We start from the raw sequence: 18,452 nt of genomic DNA, 5'->3' as shown, positions 1-18,452 counted from the left end.
AAGTGTCACCAACTAGTAATGACTGTCACCCAACATTTTGACAACGCGAGGGTCACGGTTAAGGCAGCGTAACATAAAGTCAGCCATGCGTGCCTGGTAACGGGCAAGATTTCCGTGTCCTCACCAAGATGACGACTGACCATGCTCTCCTCCTCCTCCTCCTCTTCCTCCTCCCCCCTGTCCTCAGGCCACCCACGCTGAACCGACGGTATGACACTTGTACAGGTACTACCGTCTACAACGCATGATAGCAGCTCCTGTTCTTCCTCCTCCTCCTCCTCCTCCTCTCCCTCATTGTCCCCCAATGCACGTTGGGATGAGATGAGGCTGGGCTGTGTGTAATCGCCCACTACTGCTTCTTGATCCATCTCATCATACTCTGGCTGCAATGCCTCCTCTTTAATTCTCTGCAGAGAGCGTTGCAAAAGACAGACAAGTGGGATGCTGACACTAATGATGGCGTCATCGCCACTCACCATCTTGGTGGCCTCCTCAAAGTTTGTCAGGATGGTACATATGTCAGACATCCAGGTCCACTCCGGAGGTCTTATGTGTGGAGTCTGATCTGAATATCGACGGCCTTGTTGCAGCTGGTACTCCATGACTGCTCTCTTCTGCTCACAAATCCTTTGCAACATGTGGAGGGTAAAGTTCCAATGTGTGGGGACATCACACACCACTCGGTGTGCCTGAAGCTGCAAACGCTGCTGCAACACAGCAAGTGCGGCGGAAGCTGTAGCCGATTTGCGAAAATGAGCTGACAAGCGGCGTACTTTCACGAGCAGATCTGGCAACTCGGGGTACGATTTAAGAAACCGCTGAACCACGAGGTTAAGCACATGAGCCAGGCATGGTACGTGTGTGAGCTCACCTCGCCTCAGAGCCGCCACCAGGTTACGGCCATTGTCACACACGACCATGCCGGGATGTAGGTTCAGCGGTCTCAGCCACAGATCTGCCTGCTCTTTCACAGCTGTCCACAACTCACAAGCAGTGTGAGGTTTATCACCTAAGCTTATGAGTTTCAGCACAGCCTGTTGCCGCTTGGCGGAGGCAGTACTGCAATGCTTCCAGCTTGTAACTGATGTGGTGATAACTGAGATGGAGGCTGAACATGAGGAGGAGGAGGAGGATGCGCAAGAGCTGTACACTGTGGGGGCAACTCTGACTGACATAGGGCCCGCAATCCTCGGTGTGGGGAGGATGTGTTCCGTCCAAAGGTCCGACTGGGTCCCGGCTTCCACTATGTTTACCCAGTGTGCCGTCAGAGAGATGTACCGTCCCTGGCCACGAGCACTTGTCCACGTGTCCGTTGTCAGGTGGACTCTCCCAGTAACTGCGTTGTTGAGGGCACGGCAGATGCTTTGGGACATGAGCTTGTGTAGTGTGGGGATGGCACACCGGGCAAAATAGTGTCGGCTGGGGACCGAGTACCGAGGGACGGCCACCGCCATAAGATTGCGCAAGGATTCCGTCTCCACCAGCCTAAAAGGCAGCATTTCCAATGCAAGCAGTCGTGAAATGTGCGAATTTAGGACTGTGGCCTGTGGGGCGTTAGCTGCGAATTTCCGCTTTCGTTCAAAGGTCTGGGATATGGACAATTGAATGCTGCGGTGGGACGTGGACGTGGACGTTGATGCTGTTTCTTGAGAAACTGCCATAACAAGTGAAGACTGAGAGGAGGGGGCATCTTTACATGCAGTATGGACAGGGGATTGCCTTGCACACACAACAGGGGGTTCTATGGCATGCACAACAGTGGAAGAAGCAGTGGTGACACCCGCTGACACTGGTCGTGGACCCTGGGTTTCGCCCCACAAAGCCGGGTGCTTTGCTGCCATGTGCCTGATCATGCTGGTGGTGGTCAGGCTGGTAGTTTTGTCACCCCTGCTGATGCTGGCATGGCAGGTGGAACATATGGCCTTTTTGGGGTTATCAGCAGAGTCTTTAAAAAAATTCCAGACTCTGGAAGACCTACCGCTTGTACTGGCAACGTCCCTCGTGTTGGTGTTACGGGGAATGGTTGCCCGTCTTCTGTCTGCGGCCACCACACTGCTACTTCCTGCCTGTTGGGGTACTCTGCCTCCCTCCCCCTGTGTGCTGCTGGCCTCACTCTGCGTGTTCTCCTTCCACGTTGGGTCAATTACTAGATCATCCACCACCTCCTCCTCTTCCACTTGCGCACCACGATCCTCCTCCTCACTTCCTGGCAATTGTGTCTCGTCATCGTCCACCTCTTGTGACAGATTGCCAACGTCGACTTCCTGTGGCCGTGGCTGTTCAAATATTTGGGCATCGCAACATGGGATCTCCTCTTCCACCACTTCAAGCGTATCAGGCGAGGGGCCCAAATATGGAAATGGACCAGTGAACAGCTCTTCAGAGTGTCCAAGTGTGGGATCACTTGCTGTCTGACGACACTCGGCATGGTGGGAGGAAGGAGCATCAGGGTGAGGAGGAGTATGCAGTCGAGACTCACGGCTACTAAGAGTTGACCGTGTAGAAGACAGACCGGAGGTGGTGGTGCCCAGGTAACTGGAAGTATTGTCTGCTATCCAAATAATAACCTGTTCACACTGATCAGCTCTCAATACTGGTGTTGTTCTGTGCTTCCCTAGTAATTCGGTCAAGAAGTGGGAGCGAGAAGATGTGGCTGTTGGTTGTGGTACATTTTCACCTTGGCCACGGCCCCGTCCTCTGCACGAACCATCACCAGAAAGTCCACTTCCACATCCCTTGCCACGCGCCTTGCCCATTGTAAATGAAGTAAAATAGCTTACACTTGCACTATCAATGGAAAAAGGGTAATAAAGAGTAGATTAGAACCGTGGAAGAGGAAAACCACAGTTATTGTTTACTGGGGTATACCACACTTTTTTAAATAGAGATATTTGCGGCTGAACAGTGAGCGACACACTCAAACTGCTTTTTTTTTCGATACCAAAGGCCCAAAACTGGATAGTACAGCGATTTAACCCGTGGAACTGCGAAACCACACTGTGATGTCGGGCCTGCAAAAGACTATTTTCAACAGATATATTTTTGTGTCACAACAGTCAGGAGACACTACTGTTTTTCTTTACGGAATAAACTACCAAAAGCTGAATAATAGAGATTTTTTACCGTGGGATGGCAAAACCACAGTTATTGTTTACTGGGGTATACCACACTTTTTTAAATAGAGATATTTGCGGCTGAACAGTGAGCGACACACTCAAACTGTTTTTTTTTTTAGATACAAATGGCCCAAAATGGATAATGCAGAGGTTTGAACCATGGAAGTGCTAAACAACACTTCTGTTTCTCTAGCCTACACCGGACTATTTTCAACAGTTATTTTTGTGTCTGAAAAATCAGAGACACTCTTTTTTTGGGGGGGGGGGGGGGGCACACCAAAAGGTTAATAAGACGGGTATTTGTACAGTGTGAAGGAGGAAAAAAAAAGGAGGATTTAGATGGAAAAAAAAGGATTTTCCCTGGCCCCCGACACCTGGTGCTAAGTCCAGCAATTTCAGCAACAGGAACACACAGTACTGTAATGCAGCGTTTGCTGGTATAACCACTGTGTCTCCTATACAGCCTGCCTGCCTGGTATCTGGGATGGATATTAGTCTTGAAAAGGACTGTTTGTTTGTTCTGGCAGCCTTTACAGACCCTACACTAACTATTTTGCAGTTTATATCTCTCCCTAAATCAGCAGCGCTGTCCCTACACTGTCTAATCCGGAGCGACTGTGTCCAAGATGGCGGCGCCCCGTTTTAAATACTCGAGGTGACGCTGTGCGGCCAGCCAATCACTGCAATGCCCACAACCAACATGGCTGCAGCATTACAGTGACTGGCTGGAAATCCCTGCATGTTCATTGGCTCTGTAAAGAGCGCCAAACATGCAGGGCGGAGACCCGAGCTCCCGATCGAGTAACCCGGAAATGCTCAGTGCTCGCCGAACATCCCGAGTAGCGTGATGCTCGGGCGAGTACCGAGCAGTGTCGAGCATGTTCGCTCAACACTACTCACTATGTATCTATCGGCAAGTGACCAGTAGAGATGAGCGGTGTTCGACTCGAACTGTTCGCCAATCTCAAATTCGAGCTGTTTTGGGCGGTGTTCGAGCCGTTCGGCGAACACGAACAATTTGAAAAAAATTCGGCTGTTCGAGGTTATGTTCGATAACTGTTCGTGCATCAAAATCATAACAGGATTTTTTCTCAGTAATGCTGAAAATTAATGTTAATACGCAGTTTGAGTGTACAGCGGGGCGGGGGTAGGGGCAGGGGATGGATCTCTGCAGAAATAATGAAGATATCCATTTTTTTTCTCTTTCCTGCATTTACAGTGGGGAGGTGCAATCTGTCAGCCTATCAGCACCGCAAACACGGAGCGAACTGCTTTTTTTCACACAAGCAAGGGCATGTGTCATTGGCAGTGTATGTCACATGTCCTTGCCCTATAAGACCCAGCCATTTTCCCCGTCGCCACCATTTTCCCACTGCTGCAGCTGCATGCTAGAGGGCACTGCTGTTGCTGTGTGCGCTATACTTTGTTCATTTCAAGCCAATTTTCGCACAAATCTACAGATAGCTTGGGAGTAAGGAATAGTTGTGATTGCAGTCCTTTTGAGGACTAGGTTACATCATTTCCTATGACTTTTATCAGGCAGGTCTGTGCTCTTAAATAGATAGGTTGGGAGTAAAGACTAATTGTAATTGCAGTCCTTTTCAGGGCTAGGTTACATCAGTTCCTATCACTTTTTGCCAGGCAGGTCTGTGCCAGTGCTGTGCAAGTTTTTTTCACAGCATTTGGCTAAATGTAGCAAAGCAATTCCTTTTTGGCCTCTTGCAGGGTGTGTTAGTCAGTGAAGTAGCCTATCTGTGTTGCAAGCTGTGTATAGAATACAATTGTTTTTACTGCACCTCGTGAAGTAAAACCTTTTGGGCATAGCATCATTCTATTAGTCCATCTATACTAACCTCCACCAGGTTGCAAATTCAAAATAATTTTTATCTGAAGCAAGCTCTGAAAAAATATTTCGGCTTGTAGCAGTGTTTGGGACTTGTTCTATTAGTCCATCTATACTAACCTCCACCAGGTTGCAAATTCAATATAATTTTTATCTGCATCTAGCTTTGAAAAAATATTTCGGCTTGAAGCAGTGTGTGGGACTTGTTCTATTAGTCCATCTATACTACCCTCCACCAGGTTGTAAATTCAATATAATTTTTATCTGCATCTAGCTCTGAAAAAATATTTCGGCTTGTAGCAGTGTGTGGGACTTGTTCTATTAGTCCATCTATACTAACCTCCACCAGGTTGCAAATTCAATATAATTTTTTTCTGCATCTAGCTCTGAAAAAATATTTTAGCTTGTAGCAGTGTGTGGGACTTGTTCTATTAGTCCATCTATACTAACCTCCACCAGATTGCAAATTCAATATAATTTTCTTCTGCATCTAGCTCTGAAAAAATATTTCGGCTTGTAGCAGTGTGTGGGGCTTGTTCTAATAGTCCATCTATAATAACCTCCACCAGGTTGCAAATTCAATATAATTTTTATCTGCATCTAGCTCTGAAAAAATATTTCGGCTTGTAGCAGTGTGTGGGACTTGTTCTATTAGTCCATCTATACTAACCACCACCAGGTTGCAAATTCAATATAATGTTTTTCTGCATTTAGCTCTGAAAAAATATTTTGGCTTGTAGCAGTGTGTGGGACATGTTCTCTTAGTCCATCTATACTAACCTCCACCAGGTTGCAAATTCAATATAATTTTTTTCTGTATCTAGCTCTGAAAAAATATTTCAGCTTGTAGCAGTGTGTGGGACTTGTTCTATTAGTCCATCTATACTAACCTCCACCAGGTTGCAAATTCAATATAATTTTTATCTGCATTTAGCTCTGAAAAAATATTTCGGCTTGTAGCAGTGTGTGGGACTTGTTCTATTAGTCCATTTATACTAACCTCCACCAGCTTGCAAATTCAAGATAATTTTTTTCTGCATCTAGCTCTGAAAAAATATTTCAGCTTGTAGCAGTGTGTGGGAATTGTTCTATTAGTCCATCTATACTAACCTCCACCAGGTTGCAAATTCAATATAATTTTTATCTGAATCTAGCTCTGAAAAAATATTTTGGCTTGTAGCAGTGTGTGGGACTTGTTCTATTAGTCCATCTATACTAACCTCCACCAGGGTGCAAATTCAATATAATTTTTATCTGCATCTAGCTCTGAAAAATATTTCGGGATCTAGCAGTGTGTGGGACTTGCTCTATTAGTCCAGCTATACTAACCTCCACCAGGTTGCAAATTCAATATAATTTTTATCTGCATCTAGCTCTGAAAAAATATTTCGGCTTCTAGCAGTGAGTGGGACTTGTTCTATTAGTCCATCTATACTAACCTCCACCAGGTTGCAAATTCAATATAATTTTTTTCTTCATCTAGCTCTGACAAAATATTTCGGCTTGTAGCAGTGTGTGGGACTTGTTCTTTTAGTCCATCTATACTAACCTTCACCAGGTTGCAAATTCAATATAATTTTTATCTGCATCTAGCTCTGAAAAAATATTTCGGCTTGTAGTAGTGTGTTGGACTTGTTCTAAATGGGAGGAGACACAGATTAGATATTAGAAAAAACTTTTTGACAGTTAGGGTGATTAATGAGTGGAACAGGCTGCCACGAGAGGTGGTGAGTTTCACTTCAATGGACGTCTTCAAACAGAGGCTGGACAGACATCTGTCTGAGATGATCTATTGAATCCTGCTTTGAGCAGGGGGTTGGACCAGATGACCCAGGAGGTCCCTTCCAACTCTACCATTCTATGATTCTATGATTCTATGATTCTATTAGTCCATCTATACTAACCTCCACCAGGTTGCAAATTCAATATAATTTTTATCTGCATCTAGCTCTGAAAAAAGATTTCGTCTTGTAGCATTGTGTTGGACTTGTTCTATTAGTCCATCTATACTAATCCTCCACCAAGATGCAAATTCAGTATAATTTATATCTGCATCTAGCTCTGAAAAAATATTTTGGCTTGTAGCAGTGTGTGGGACTTGTTCTATTAGTCCATCTATACTAACCTCCACCAGGTTGCAAATTCAATATAATTATTTTCTGCATCTAGCTCTGAAAAAATATTTCGGCTTGTAGCATTGTGTGGGACTTGTTCCATTAGTCCATCTATACTAACCTCCACCAGGTTGCAAATTCAATATAATTTTTATCTGCATCTAGCTCTGAAAAAATATTTCAACTTGTAGCAGTGTGTGGGACTTGTTCTATTAGTCCATCTATACTAACCTCCACCAGGTTGCAAATTCAATATACTTTTTTTCTGCATCTAGCTCTGAAAAAATATTTCAGCTTGTAGCAGTGTGTGGGACATGTTCTATTAGTCCATCTATACTAAGCTCCACCAGGTTGCAAATTCAATATAATTTTTATCTGCATCTAGCTCTGAAAAAATATTTTGGCTTGTAGCAGTGTGTGGGACTTGTTCTATTAGTCCATCTATACTAACCTCCACCAGGTTGCAAATTCAATATAATTTTTTTCTGCATCTAGCTCTGAAAAAATATTTCGGCTTGTACCAGTGTGTGGGACTTGTTCTTTTAGTCCATCTATACTAACCTTCACCAAGTGGCAAATTCAATATAATTTTTTTCTGCATCTAGCTCTGAAAAAATATTTTGGCTTGTAGTAGTGTGTTGGACTTGTTCTATTAGTCCATCTATACTAACCTCCACCAGGTTGCAAATTCAATATAATTTTTATCAGCATCTAGCTCTGAAAATTTTTTTTGGCTTGTAGCAGTGTGTTGGACTTGTTCTATTAGTCCATCTATACTAATCCTCCACCAAGATGCAAATTCAATATAATTTTTATCTGCATCTAGCTCTGAAAAAATATTTCGGCTTGTAGCAGTGTGTGGAACTAGTTCTATTAGTCCATCTATACTAACCTCCACCAGGTTGCAAATTCAATATAATTATTTTCTGCATCTAGCTCTGAAAAAATATTTCGGCTTGTAGCAGTGTGTGGGACTTGTTCTATTAGTCCATCTATACTAACCTCCACCAGGTTGCAAATTCAATATAATTTTTTTCTGCATCTAGCTCTGAAAAAATATTTCAGCTTGTAGCAGTGTGTGGGACATGCTCTATTAGTCCATCTATACTAACCTCCACCAGGTTGCAAATTCAATATAATTTTTTTCTGCATCTAGCTCTGAAAAAATATTTCGGCTTGTAGCAGTGTGTGGGACTTGTTCTATTAGTCGATCTATACTAACCTCCACCAGGTTGAAAATTCAATATAATGTTTATCTGCATCTAGCTCTGAAAAAATATTTCGGCTTGTAGCAGTGTGTGGGACTTGTTCTATTAGTGCATTTATACTAGTCTCCACCAGGTTGCAAATTCAATATAATTTTTATCTGCATCTAGCTCTGAAAAAATATTTCGGCTTGTAGCAGTGTGTGGGACTTCTTCTATTAGTCCATCTATAGTAACCTCCACCAGGTTGCAAATTCAAGATAATTTTTATCTGCATCTAGCTCTGAAAAATATTTTGGGATCTAGCAGTGTGTGGGACTTGCTCTATTAGTCCAGCTATACTAACCTCCACCAGGTTGCAAATTCAATATAATTTTTATCTGCATCTAGCTCTGAAAAAATATTTCGGCTTCTAGCAGTGTGTTGGACTTGTTCTATTAGTCCATCTATACTAACCCCCACCAGGTTGCAAATTCAATATAATTTTTTTCTGCATCTAGCTCTGAAAAAATATTTCGGCTTGTAGCAGTGTGTGGGACTTGTTCTATTAGTCCATCTATACTAACCTTTACGAGGTTGCAAATTCAACATAATTTTTATCTGCATCTAGCTCTGAAAAAAAATTTCGGCTTGTAGCAGTGTGTTGGACTTGTTCTATTAGTCCATTTATACTAACCTCCACCAGGTTGCAAATTCAATATAATTTTTATCTGCATCTAGCTCTGAAAAAATATTTCGGCTTGTAGCAGTGTGTGGGACTTGTTCTATTAGTCCATCTATACTAACCTCCACCAGGTTGAAAATTCAATATAATTTTTTTCTGCATCTAGCTCTGGAAAAATATTTCGGCTTTTAGCAGTGTGTTGGACTTGTTCTATTTGTCCATCTATACTAACCTCCACCAAGTTGTAAATTCCATATAATTTTTTTCTGCATCTAGCTCTGAAAAAATATTTTGGCTTGTAGCAGTGTGTGGGACTTGTTCCATTAGTCCATCTTTACTAACCTCCACCAGGTTGAAAATTCAATAAAAAAAATTTCTGCATCTAGCTCTGAAAAAATATTTCGGCTTGTAGCAGTGTGTGGGATTTGTTCTATTAGTCCATCTATACTAACGTCCACCAGGTTGCAAATTCAAATTAATTTTTATCTGCATCTAGCTCTGAAAAAATATTTTGGCTTGTAGCAGTGTGTGGGACTTTTTCTATTAGTCCACCTATACTAACCTCCACCAGGTTGCAAATTCAATATAATTTTTATCTGCATCTAGCTCTGAAAAAATATTTTGGCTTGTAGCAGTGTGTGAGACTTGTTCTATTAGTCCATCTATACTAACCTCCACCAGGTTGAAAATTCAATATAATTTTTTTCCGTATCTAGCTCTGGAAAAACATTTCGGCTTGTAGCAGTGTGTGGGACTTGTTCAATTTGTCGATCTATACTAACCTCCACCAAGTTGCAAATTCAATATAATTCTTTTCTGCATCTAGCTCTGAAAAAATATTTCAGCTTGTAGCAGTGTGTGGGACTTGTTCTATTAGTCCATCTATACTAACTGTTATGATCTGCTACAAGCAGTAAGGAAAGACAGGAGATCTGTCCCTACAATAGAACTAAACTGGATCCCCACGATGTAACGGGGAACCTGATCCTGCGATCAGACCCGCTAAAGTCCTCGGCTAGTCTGTACGAAGACCTATAGATGCAAGGGAGGGATCCCTACAAGAACTAGGGACTGGGATAAAGTTGGACACCTCCTAGCAGAAATTGTAGCAATCAAAGACAAACACACAACAAGGAACATAGAGGTCCGAAGACCTAGCAAAACTAACAGAGAGCGGTAACAGAGCACCAAGCTAGCTCAAGAGTAGTAAATAGTGTTGAGCCACCCCCGTAGTGTTCGAGTTCGGTTCGGTTCGTCGAACACCCGTGTGTTCGCCGAACTGTTCGTCGAACTGTTCGTCGAACACCTTCGAACACCGTTAAAACCAATGGCAGGCAAACAAAAACACATAGAAACACATAGAAAACACCTTCAAAGGTGTCCAAAAGCTGACAAACTGCTCAGAAGACATAACTAACACATGGAAAAGTGACAAGTACATATAGTCATGCGAAAATAAAAGAGGTGGAGGAGTAAAAGGAGGGGGAGACACAGATATAGGCATGTCATGCCCTTCTAAAATCCAAAAAGTGAGAAGCCGACACGGCCAGTCCGCTCCTGCCCGTGCCACCTCCGTGTCGCCGGGTTTGTGCCAGAGCCGCGGTGAACCCTGATGGCCAGCCCCCCTCTCCCAATACTGGTGCCTGTCCGCTGGTGGGTCGAGCGAGCCCCCCTGTGGTGGAGGCAGCTCTAAGCTTTTTAATTTAAATTGTCTCTCTTATTTGAATGAATACACTTTAAATCCATTTACAAGGATCTATTGGAGGGCAAGTCTCATGCCAGCAGCTGCGTAATTCCAGCTCCAGTAGCGTCCACTAAAGCTGCTGCAGTTAAAAAGCTTTTATAAGGATCGAGCTCGGCTGTCCACCGCAAGGCATCCTACTGCCAGTCCCAGCCCCTATGCCTTGGGGTGCCTCCTGATGCTCTTCACTGAGTATCCCGTGGTCCCGAAGCATTTCCTTTGAAAAAATGAAGTGTCCAAACTACAGGTGGTGTAGCTTGCTTAACAGCCGGGATAATCCGCTGACTAGCAGACCCTGCTACTAGGCACAAAGTATTTCCTGGGCTAGATGCAGTTAAAAATTTGTAATTAGATACTCTCGTTGGATGCTGAGAAAGCATTCCATAGAGTCTCCTGGCACGCCATATATGATTCTCTTAAAAAGCTTGGGGTAGGGGTCTAGGGGACCCTTTTATAGCCAAAATCACGGCCCTGTATCGCAATACGTCACCTAGGCTGAAGATAAATGGAACTGTAGCACCCTGAGGGCTCGGTTGCTACAGAGGTATTGCACCTCACCCAGAGGTGTGATATTTCACTCTCAGGTAAAGATGTAGTGTGGATCAGGACCCGACACCTGCATGCATTACACCACATTGCCGTGGGGCAGGGCGACCAATATGCCCCTGAGATGGGCACGACAGTCCCTGTCCCTGGCTGGAGTGGGGGGAGGGAACACTGAGGAAGGGGAACCCTGTAGTGCAGGAGCAGGGAGGAAGCAGTTCCTGGGTGCATTGAGAAGGGAGTATAAAAGGTGGGCACCATCTTAGTTCAGTGCAGAGAAGTCTGAGCAGAAGTGGCAGGGAGCAGGGGCTCTGCATGAGCTCTGCTCCGGAGGCGGGCCTAGTAACAGAGGCCCAGGCCTGGAAGAGGGAGAAGGAAGGAAGAGGAGCGGAGAAGACTCCAGGAACGAGGAACGAAGGGATCTCAGGGGTGCGGACGGGCGAGTCGCCACCGCACGCCAGAATCCACCTGCGTGGAGGGGTCAGGCCAAAGGGGGAGACCGGTCCCCGAAACTAGTGGAGGCAGGAAACGACCCTCAGCTAGAAACATGAGGCTGTGACATTTTATGTGGCGCAGCCCCTCGCTACACCCGCTAGGAAGGCACCACATAGGGTCAGGGAAACTGGCGCCACGTTTACCAAGAGGAGGCCCGAGGCAGCCGGACAGAAGGGTTGGTAAGAAAGGCCAGACAAAGGACACACAAAGGGGGTCCTGTGAAGCACTCCAAAGTTATCTGGGAGTTGTCTGAGCCCCTCACCTGGTGAGCACAGTACGACGTGGGCAGCCGTTACCTGCAGACGTGGTCTGGATAATAAGAACTGTGAGTAAAGGCCCTGGACTGCATTACTGACTCCGTGTCATTACTGCTGCTGCCCTGCACCATCACCCCCATCCTCCGCATACACTGCCCTGAGGCTATACTCCTCCCGTGGGGAGTTATGCTACACTCTGCTGCACCCACAACACCAGCCTCAGCGGTCTGCCCTGGAGCGGCGGTTCACTCTGACCGCAATCCACGGGTGGCGTAGTCGGACATTTAAACATCAAAACCACATAAATAGTTCCGCCACTGGTTTGACCGCCCTGAGCCACGGAACCGGGTTGCTGCCACGGAGACTACAACCACCAGCATCCACCAAAAAGGGTCCGGCTCCGGGTGTCCCAAGGCCCAGGGGGCGCGTCAGAACATTTTCATCACCTTTCACAATCACCAATAGGACAAGGCAGGGATGTTCTCTGTCCCCTCTCTTATACATCCTAGTGACGGAGCACCTGCTCTCATCAATTCGCCATAACCCCAATATTAGGTGGATTGAGGTGGGAGGCACCGAGTACAAGTGCTCTCTATTTGCTGATGATGTCCTAGTATATATCACTCAATCACATATATCCATCCATGCTGTTATGGCTGAAATAGATGACTTTGTTACATGGTCAAATTTTAAAATCAATGCAGCGAAGTCTGAGGCCCTCGATGTCTCCCTCCCCAAATCCATATAGGATTCCATCCAGTCCAACTTTCCCTTTGCCTGGCCCTCACAGGGTATCAAATACTTAGGAATTCCTATTCATAGAGACCTCTCCCATCTATGTTATCTTAATTTTGGGCCCTTTATTGAACAACTCCATACAGACCACGGTTGGCAAGTTAGAACTGTAAGATTCACTACGTGAACCACTGGTGTTTTGTGGAAAAGCACATGTACACTGCGTTCCAAATTATTATGCAAAAAGTGTTTAGGAGTGATAAGGGAAGAATTTGTTTGTTTGTCAGTTAAACTCATTGATGGTGATGTGTGTCAGGGCTCTTTATATCACTGTAAGCAATTGCAGACACCAGTGCTAATTAGTTTGGCAGGTGTGTCCAATGAAAGGCAAGACTACTTAAGAAGGCTCTCTCACATTATTCAGCAGCCTACATTTTCTGCCAAAATGGGAAAGAAAAAGGATGTGTCGGCTGCTGAGAAGCAACAAATTGTGGAGTGTTTAGGTCAAGGCATGACTACAATCAACATTGTGCGATGATCAGGATGAAGTGTCTTGGCAATCAAGAAGTATGTAGCTGATTCACAGTACACACGTGTGCGTGCTGATAAGGGCAAATTGAGGACTCTTTCCTACAGGCAATTACGTCAGGTTGAAAGAGCAGCGGCAAAAAAGCCTTGTCATAGCAGCAGACAAGTTTTTGAAGCTGCTTGTGCCTCCAGCGTCCCCCGAACAACAAGATGCAGGGTCCTTCAGAGGTTTGCAGCTGTGCATATGCCATCCTGTCGACCTCCTCTATCCACTTCACACAAGCAGAAACGGCTCCAGTGGGCCAAACATTACATGAAGACTGATTTCAAAACTGTTTTGTTCACGGATGAGTGCCGTGCAGCGCTCGATGGTCCAGATGGATGGAGTGGAGGATGGCTGGTTGATGGACACCCCACGCAAACACGGCTACAGCGCCAACAAGGAGGAGGTGGAGTAATGTTTTGGGCTGGAATCATGGGGAGAGAGATTGTCGGCCCCTTTAGGATGCCTGAAGGCGCTAAAGATGAACTCCATAATGTATGTGGATTTTCTCAAACAGCACTTCCTGCCATGGTTCAAGAAGAAGAACCGTGTATTTCACAGCAAGATCATTTTTCTGCATGATAATGCACCATCTCATGCTGCACATAAAACATCTGCATCTCTGGCTGATATGGGCATAAAAGGGGACAAACTTATGGTGTGACCCCCATGCTCCCCTGACCTCTACCCCATTCAGAACCTTTGGAGCATCATTAAAAGGAGTGTCTATGATGGCGGGAGGCAGTTCACATCTAAGCAACAGCTCTGGGAGGGTATTCTGTCCTCATGCAAAACAATTGAAGCAGAAACCATCCAAAACCTGACAAATTCAATGGACGAGAGAGTTCAGAAGCTCCTTTCGAACAAGGGGTCCTATGTGAAAATGTAACATCACCTAGAATAAAGTTTTGAGTTGAAAACTGTTTGATTTCAGTTTCTAACAACCTGCTAATGCTTATAATTTCAAAAATGACCATTTTTTTGGTCTTTATTAAAATGAAAAGGTTGATCGAAAAGTTTGGGGGATCTAAGAGTGTGGCAACCCAGTAGTCATGATTACTTCGAATTCTGACAATATGAGGGTCATGCTGCAGGTAGTGCAGCAAGAAGGCACTTATGTGTCTTGCGCATCTCGGAGCCCCAAAATTATTTTCCGGGCTAGATGCAGCTAAAAATTATTTTTAATTTTAAATCTGGTGGAGCTTATTATAGATGGCCTAATAGGATCAGTGCTGCACACTGCTACAAAGCCCAAATTATTTTCCAGTCAAGATACAGATAAACATGATTAGTAATTTGAAAGCTTAAAACGGTTGGTAGGGTGATTTTAAACAATCATCAAGCTTTTACTCTCCCCAGGATGACACAGGGGTAGAAAAGTCGTTTCGGATCCATGATTTGTTCATCTTTATGAACGTGAGTCTGTCTACATTATCAGTGGAGAGCCGCGTGCGCTTATCTGTCAGCACACCACCAGCAGCGCTGAACACACGTTCAGACAGAACGCTGGCTGCGGGGCATGACAAGATCTCCAAGGCGTAAGTGGCTAGCTCCGGCCATTTATCCAGATTGGAAGCCCAAAAAGAGCAAGGGTCCAGTGACACAGTCGTGGCTTCAATGTTTACTTGGAGATACTCCTGTACCATCGTCTCTAGGCGTTGACTATGTGTCAGACTTCTTGTCTCCTGTGGCCTTGCAAAGGATGGGCTAAAAAAGTGGTGAAATGATTCCGCAAAATTGATGTTACCACCAGATACTGTGGTTCTGTTACGGTTTGAGTGCTGAACACTTGACGGTCCCACGGTTGGCAAGTTGGAACTGTGAGATTCACTACGTGCACCACTGATATTTTGTGGAAAAGCACATGTAAGATTCTGCAACAGTCTCTGCTGATACTCCTGCATGCGTGCATCCCTTTCTATGGCAGGAATAATTTCTGCAAATTTACTTTTGTACCGGGGATCTAACAGTGTGGCAACCCAGTAGTCAGGATTATTTCTAATTCTCACAATTCGAGGGTCATGTTGCAGGTAGTGCAGCAAGAAGGCACTCATGTGTGTTGCGCATCCAGGAGCACCAAGTCCCTGTTGTGTTGGTGGCGAGGTAACAATCATGCTTCCTTCCTCTGTCCTCTCCCCCCAACCTCGCACAACAGAAATGTGATCAAGGTCTCCCTCATCTGATGAGTCTTCCATCAGTTCGTCCTCCACTTCTTCCTGGGCTCCTGCACCTTCCTCACTAGTTTGGCTGCTACCATGCGCCCTGGTAAAACCATCTCCCCCACCCTCACATGCCTGCCGCCTTGGTGCTGCCGACCGTCTGGACCTTGCAGATGTTAGCCCTTCCGCATACAACTCCTCCTCCTCTACTTCCTCCACCTCCTCTTGTGCCACCACCTGACTCCGAATTCTGTTTAACATGTGCTCCAGCGTGTAAATCACCGGAATAGTCATGCTGATAATGGCATCGTCAGCACTAAACATCTTCGTCGCCATTTCAAAACTGTGCAGAAGGGTGCATAGGTCCCTGATCTGAGACCACTCCTCCAGCTTGATTTGCCCCACCTCTGAATCTCGTTGGCCCAGGCTATACGTCAGAACGTATTGCACCAGGGCTTGTCGGTGCTGCCACAGTCGCTGCAACATGTGCAGAGTTGAATTCCACCGGGTAGGCACATCGCATTTTAGCCGGTGAAGTGGCAGGCCCAACGACTTCTGTAGAGATGTAAGTCGCTGAGCTGCGGGATGCGAACGGCGGAAGTGAGCACACAGCGACCGTGCCCTCTGCAGAAGGCCATCTAGTCTGGGATAGTGGGCTAAAAATTGCTGGACAACCAGGTTCAACACGTGAGCCATACAAGGCACGTGTGTGACATTGCCCCGGCGAAGGGCCGCACCCAGGTTTGCAGCATTGTCGCACACGGCCTTCCCTGGTTTCAGGTCCAGTGGAGACAACCATTCATAAAATTGGTTCTCCAGAGCTGACCACAACTCCTCAGCTGTGTGACTCACATTTCCCAGACATTTCAATGTAAAAACCGCCTGATGACGTTGAGCCCTACTGCCAGCATAGTAAGGAGGTGTGCAGGATCCCTTCTGCGCAGTTAGAAAGCTTGTGGCATGACCAGACAGGCTTTGGGTGCAGGTGGAAGACCGAGAGGAGGTTGAGGAGGCAGAAGCAGTGGAGGAACTTTGACATAAAGAGGATTGACGCACAACTCGTGGGGACGGCAAGACTTGGACAGCAGCCCCTTGCCCTGCTGTCACCATAGTTACCCAGTGCCCAGTCAGCGACATGTAACGCCCCTGTCCATGCCTACTCGTCCAAGTGTCTGTGGTGAAATGCACCCTGTCACACACAGAGTTTCTCAAAGAAGCGGTGATGTTGTGTGCGACATGCTGGTGGAGCGCAGGCACACCTTTCTTTGAGAAGTAGTGCCGACTGGGCATCTGGTACTGGGGCACTGCGACGGACATAAGGTCTCGAAAATCCTCTGTGTCCACCAGGCGGAAAGGCAGCATTTCTGTAGCCAAGAGCTTGCAGATGGCGAAATTCAACCTCTTAGCTTTCTCATGGCTAGGAGGAAATGGTCTTTTACTTGTCCACATCTGAGGGACCGAGGGCTGGCTATTGTGCTTAGACGGGGTTGATAAGGGTGTCCCCGGCAAACTGCCGGTCTGTGAGGAAGATGCAGGCGGACATGTTAGGTTGCCTTGATCCAAAGGTGGTGCTATCGATGTCGGACAGCGCTCAACACCAGCTGCTGTTACCACCTCCAAAGAAAATGATGACCTGCCAATCACGCTGGCTGTTGCGGGTAAAGAGGTGGCAGGTCTGCGCCCCAAAACAGGTGTGACTGCTGTCCCCCCAGTCACAGAGGATGAAGAGGCCGCGGATGCACAAGATATGGCAGACGGTGGTTGGCCCGGCCGGCTAGGCCGCATTGTAGCACACTGAGCTTCCCACTGCAACTTATGCTTCATGTCCATGTGCCGGTTCATGCATGAAGTACTCAAACTATGTATTTTTTGGCCTCTACTTAGCTTTTGCTGACAAATGTTACAGATAACACGAGTTGGGTCATCTTTATTTATCTGAAAAAATGCCCAGCCTTTGCAAGGCTTAGCACCCATGCGACCTGAAGAGCCACCACGACTTGTGGTGAGAGGCAGAGTTGTGTTTGAGGATGCAGTTGTTGACGTGCTTCCAGTACTACGTCTCTGTCCAGGAAGGCGCAACCTGACCTCGTCGTCACTAGCATCTTCCTCCACCTCCTCTGCTGACCACATCTCTTAGCTGACTGTGGGTTGACAGTAAGTGGGATCTCCAACCTCATCATCATCACCCTGTGTGTTATCACACCCGTCGTCCTCAGAGCCAACCTGTTCCTGCCCTGACAAAAAACTAAAGTTGTCGCTCCAATCAGGTATTTGAGTCTTATCATCGTCTTCCTCATTGTCTCCACCAACAGGAGTTACAGTTTGGGAATGAGGGTCTACATTATGGTCAGAACCTTCTGCGTCTGGTCCTGGATCCGACTCATAAAGATTCTGGGCATCAGTGCAGATCATTTCCTCGTCTGGATTCACAGAAGCACTGGAGTCGACCTCTGATTCCCAGGCTATAGTATGAGTAAACAGCTCTGCAGACTCAACCATCTGTTCTACCTCATACTCAGACGGGCAGCTGGAGATTTGGGAGCTGTGAGGAAGCAAGTGCGATTTGGGTGACACCTTTGAGGACTGGAGTATTTGTGATGTTGAAGTTGATGTGGAGGAGAGCCCACTTAAAGGAGCACTTGATATCCGTTGAAGCACCTGCTGTTTTTGTGCCTCATCTGGAATTTGTAGCGATTGGCGTGGCCGTAAGAAAGGGACCTTATCACATTGTCCGCTAAAAGAAGTAGACATTTTAGTTTGGCTGGAAGATGGTCTTTCTTCTGCAGATGTTACTGTTGCTTTAACACCTACCCCACGGACACAACCTTTTTTCCCCTTCCCAACACGCCTATTCCCCTTTCCACCAGCAGCAGGCCTTTTTCCACTCATTTTGGTGGTTAACTAATTCACAACTCTGGAGTTATTTGCACAAAAAAACAATGGATGGTAACCGAGCAGAGCTGAGTGGCCAAACTGTGGTATTAGGCCAAAACTATTGGCTGGGTTAGA

The sequence above is a fragment of the Phyllobates terribilis genome, unplaced genomic scaffold (assembly GCF_046119375.1).
Source record: "Phyllobates terribilis strain yellow unplaced genomic scaffold, ASM4611937v1 Scaffold_11__3_contigs__length_659146591, whole genome shotgun sequence".
NCBI lineage: Eukaryota > Metazoa > Chordata > Amphibia > Anura > Dendrobatidae > Phyllobates > Phyllobates terribilis.
The sequence above is the reverse complement of the archived record's forward strand: the minus strand, read 5'-3'. Positions refer to the sequence as shown.